The sequence below is a fragment of the Sturnus vulgaris genome, chromosome 3, assembly GCF_052056855.1.
Source record: "Sturnus vulgaris isolate bStuVul1 chromosome 3, bStuVul1.hap1, whole genome shotgun sequence".
Lineage (NCBI taxonomy): Eukaryota > Metazoa > Chordata > Aves > Passeriformes > Sturnidae > Sturnus > Sturnus vulgaris.
The window spans coordinates 83,069,006-83,074,039 of NC_142245.1; the positions used below are offsets into that span (position 1 = coordinate 83,069,006).

At 40.9% G+C, this 5,034-nt stretch overlaps 1 long non-coding RNA gene across 2 annotated transcripts; it reads right to left on the reverse strand.

Moving 5' to 3' along the window:
- Positions 1-2,673: 2,673 nt before the first annotated feature.
- LOC148224454 (uncharacterized) lies at positions 2,674-4,874 on the reverse strand. 2 transcript variants are annotated; one of them, XR_015802651.1, is made up of 2 exons: positions 3,614-4,874; positions 2,674-3,457 (listed from the first exon to the last, which is right to left on the reverse strand). It is a non-coding gene; the product is annotated as an uncharacterized LOC148224454 (long non-coding RNA). The 2 variants fall into 2 exon arrangements; XR_015802650.1 differs by having other exon boundaries at positions 2,674-3,465.
- Between the last annotated feature and the right edge of the window lie 160 nt (positions 4,875-5,034).

A 5,034-nucleotide genomic window follows, 5' to 3' on the forward strand; every position in this document is an offset into this window, starting at 1 on the left:
CACTGCAGGTGCCTTCTTGTCTGACAGTGAGAAGGCAGGACAAGTGCTGTACTCCAAGTGTAGCCAGTTCCAGCAGAAGCTAAATGAGATCTATTGCCCAGCTACAGATTACTGCCCTGCCTCATTAACTGGAGCTCAGCATTTCCCCAAACTCTATACTGTATCTGTAACTGTTCTTAACCTCATTTTTAAAAGTGGTTTGATTAATTAAATACCTCCAAATACTTGTGTTTCTAACCTACTACTTTGATAAGTAGTGAACTAGGGTGTGGCCACACAAATTGATATATTGGTAGACCTGATAGGGATCTCTAGTTTCACCTGGTTTAGTGGTAAGTGAAGCAACACCTGAGACCTTTGTTAAAACCTTCTGAAGAGTAGTCGTGTCTTCTTCTGCCTGCTTGAAATTAACCCCCATGTAAAAATCACTTCAGGGTGTTTCTCTTTTCTAATTTTTTTAGCTACTTCATTCTAGAAGTACTTAGACATGCTAGGAATAAATGTGGAAAGCAGTGTATTCCAGGTAAGTTTCCTGCATTCACAAACCAAATCCTAACATCACACTGGAAACATAAGTATATACTTTAAGGAAAGGGCTGACATAGAACTAAAGAAAGAGTGCTGAAGACAGGGCTACTGCAAGTAGAATTGCTCAACAGAAGGTTTAAGATGATGGAATCACTTCTCTGGAATTCTTGTGTAACTTAAATGAGACTCTTTCCCTGTCCATGTAGATGAATTTGACATTTACTACCTTTAATACTACTTTATCTCAAAAGGTGGAATCTTTGTTGGACCAGCCTTTGTAGACAAGGAAAACAGAAGGTAAGACCTTAGACAAGGGAGAAAAAAACCATTGTGATAATGTTATTTCTCTCAGCTTAGTGTTCATATTAGTACTTAGAATGCCTCAGCTGGTGGTGTTGCTGAAGCTGAGACAGATGAAGACCTTTACTCTTGCTTAAGCAAATCATAGAAAACAAGGAGCTTGTATATAATAGGTGATAAGTTGCCTCATGAAATAATGTAATAGAGTAAGAGAGCTTGAATGGCAGACAGGTGCCTTATTTTACAATGGGTTGGATAACCATGTAGTGTGCTTCTCACTTGATTTCAATGCAGTTGAATGCAATTGAATCTCCAGGATGTGTTTCTACTGTACTGCTGCATCAAATTAACAGACTTGTTAATTACTGTTAATTACTTGTTTATTACATCTTTGAAGATATCCCAAATCCAATTGGACGCAGCTCTAAGCAACCTGCAGTATCTGACCCTGCTTTCAACAAAGTAGACAATCTGCAGAGGTCCCTTCCCTCTTCAATCATTCTGTGACATTAAAAGTTCTGTGAGTCTGTGATTTTGAATGTTAACAACTCATTGGCTGATCATAGCATGAAAGTGGCCAAAGTAGTCCAAGTTCTATGGTTCTACTCCAAACGTCATTGATCTGATTCCTCTTGACTTGTATGGAAACTGTGTATACCAAACACTCTTGTTTCTGCTAATAATTAGGAGAAATTAATGGCCAAAAAAAAATTAGATTTCTAAACTTAACTGCCTTTCTAATATATTTGTGAAACTGATTGCACTTTTGTTGATTAGTACAGTAGAAAAGCTGGCTTTGTTTTCTGTTTTGTAGTAACTAGCTACTATATATCTAGTTTCTGCTATTCCCTGCAGTATCTGTGCAGAGGACTATTGAATGAAAGTTCAAGAGGTTTAAAGTGTGGTTGTAGTGCTTTGAGGTGGTAGAGATGTCGCTGAAACAGTGGTAGAAGAAGCTTTGCTGAATACTATGACATGTTCCAAAAGCTTGATAGCTTGAAAAACATGATAGTAGTGTGGAGTGCTTGAACCTTTTTCTTATTTGAAGATAAAATGTAAAGCTGTTCTGAAATTTATTTTAAATGGTTTATGTGAGTTTCTTCCTACCAATTGAACTGTATGACAGGTTTCTTTTCAGAGGTAACTGTCATAGATTATTTTTGCTTAGAAATAACGATTCTGAAGTAACAGAAATTTCTACACAGCACCATACATTGATAACGATAATAAGATAGTTATCAGAGTGCCTATGCTTGAAAGAGTGGAACAAAAAGTGTATTGAGACTACTTAGTTTGTGTATTTGTAACCCCTTATCATCATCATTTGGAATTATTTGCCTACAGTCACATATTCATTTAGAAGGAACTGATGACAATAATGTCTCTTTTGACAGTACCAAAGCTATATTTCAAGGTGGCTCTGCAGACCAACCAGCATACCTTGGACACAAAATGTGATGTAGGGCTACATTACTTTGATCCGTCTCCTTCCTAAATGTTGTTATAGAAAAGTGGTAGTGTGTTACAGTTGCATCCCCTAATTACTTAAAAATAGAAACAATTGTAAAGTTAAACTATGAACTAATTTCTATGACAACCAAAAATATGGTCAAAACATGGCTTTTCTAGCACAGCTTACATCTGTGGTACAGAAGTTTTCACCATATATTGGAATGCAGCATTTTTGCCTTTTTCCTCTGAAATCCTACAGATCAGTGTTTCTTCTGTTAGTATCAGAACTTTTCAGACAAGAGGCATCTTTGAACACCAGAGAGTCAGGTATGATGGACAAAGACAGATAATTCCTATGCTTTTTAACTGAAAGCTGTAGCAGCAGGCCAGCCAGTCTGAACATAAATTTTATTACAGAGAAAGTGTCACACAGACACAAAGGGGTGAATACATAGGTCATAGAAAAACAACTTGCTGCTGCTATTCCCAGGTTTCTGGGAATTTCACCTACAATCTGCCCCTGTCCAGAGATCTCATAGGACTTGCGGTGACAGAAAGCAAACAGAAAAAATTTGTATTGAAACAGAAAATACTGAGGGAGTGAAGAAAGAGACCAATTGGACTAGTCCACCCATCAGCAACTTTCCTGAATGATTTCACCCTGAGGTACAATGTTCCATTGAACCTAAATTTGGTTCAATTAAGGAAAAAGGGCATCTGCAAATAAGTTATTGGCTCTACCAGTTCTTTCTCTTGCTGTCTCAATGCTAAAATTTTGTTTTTCCTTTGTACTGCTCATTAGTTGTAGATAACCATGTATTGTCAATGGGATTTCTTCTCCCTTTCCCATAAATCCAGGGAAAATTACCTCTTCAAGCCAATTGGACTTTACCTCTGCCTGTTACCAGGCTCCTACTGCTCTCATGCAATTGTTGTTGCTGTCTCCTAGCTGCAATTTTAAAGAAACTGGAGTGACTGTGGAAACAGGGTGGGGACAGTTTTAGAATTGAGCTTATGCATATGCAGGGAAAGAACCAGCAAAGGATGCTTGGGAAGATGATGGGAATCTGTGTTTGCAGAGACATTCTGAACTTGACAAAGTCTTCAGCTGCCTGCTCTAATGCAGGAGAAGGTTTTGTTTGACGACCTCCTGAGATTCCTTTCAACCTGAATTACACTGCAAGTCTAAAAGTAGGGAGACAAAATGGAAAAGGAATATAATCAAATGAGGAAGACAGCAACAGAACTAATCAAAAATTCTAATCCTCCTCCCTCCCCCTCCCCCCCCCCCCAAGTTATTTTGGTTTGGAATGAGATGTGGGACTAATCCAACCTTTTTGAAGGGCATAGGAAAAAATCCCTGCACATGTGCATAATTCTCCTGTGGATGACATTTCATCTGTATTAATGGAGGGCTAGCTCTGTTTTTGCCTTCTGAATGGATAGTACACGGTGAAGCTGTAGTGGGTTGCTCCCATCATCCATTAATGATTACAGACACCTGGGAAAAATGCTGGAAAACAGGCGGGAAAAGTTAAGTTACAGAGTAATTCTGACCTGTTTCTTTCCTATATTACTCAGTACCCAGGCAATATACTATGTAAGGGGGGTGGTCTAAATTTCTGATTAACTCAGGCATCTCCTGTTAAAGGCCATATTTCCAGTCTTTCCATGAACAACTATACCACTTTGTACAAATTATTTAAATATACATGAATAGCATGTAAACTAGTGGGTGTGACTCCTTAATCTGGCGGTTTACACATGCAACTGGGAGCAGACCCAGCTGAGTTCCTGCCCTGGTGAATTATTATTGCAAATTATTTAATTAGTACAAATTGTTTAAGCTCAACAAAGCTTTTGTAACCGTATCAACGGTAGAATCTAACCTCTCCTGCTCCAGAGATACCACAGTTTGTTGTCAAAATGAAGTTGTGGGAGAACAAGAGGTATGAGTTCAAATGCCCCCGGTAAAGAGGGAAAATGAGGCCTATGGCAGCCGTATGATGCTCTATGCACATCCTAACCACAGCTCTTGGCTAAAAGGCAGGTGGCCAACCCCTTGGAAAACCTTTGGGGTTTGTTCTGCTTCTTCTGCAGGTACTTCAGAGGGATCACGTTCAAGTTTCAAGCTGTTAACAAGCTAATCACTTTTGTTTTTCTCATTAAAATTAACAGAAAAAAAGGTAGGTGGCATTTGAACGTCAAATGAAGAATTGATGACCCCATCTTGTAATGGAGTTCTTCTCTCAGCGGCAGTGGTTTGTCTCGCTAGTGATTTATCAGGGCAACGTAATGAGGAGACCTGATACAACAGCATGCTTGCTTCTGGAGGAGGAATGGATTTACACGGCAAGACAAACCCCCGCGTTGTAAAAGACACAACAGTAGCGATGGAGAAAAACTGCGACTGATTTCAGTCGAGGAGGGGAAACCGGAACCTAGCGGGAGGAGAAAACGAAGGTAAATTTAAACTGCCTGAAATAATGCACCTGTACAAGGACCACTGCAGAGGTTTGAGAGCGGATGCTGCTCCCTGTTCGCCGCTCACCGCACGCAACTTGCTCGACGCGCCCAGACCTTCGCCTGGTTCGCCTTCCCGACGGCTGATGGAGAATCCCGGGCCCGTGATTAGCCGCTGCCGCCGGGGCGGGGGGCGCGGCGCCACCGGGGGAGCCAATCGGGAGCCGCGGCCGTCCCGCTCCGCCCGCCCCGTCGGCGAGGCGGGCGCTGGCGGCGGGGGCTGCCGGGGCG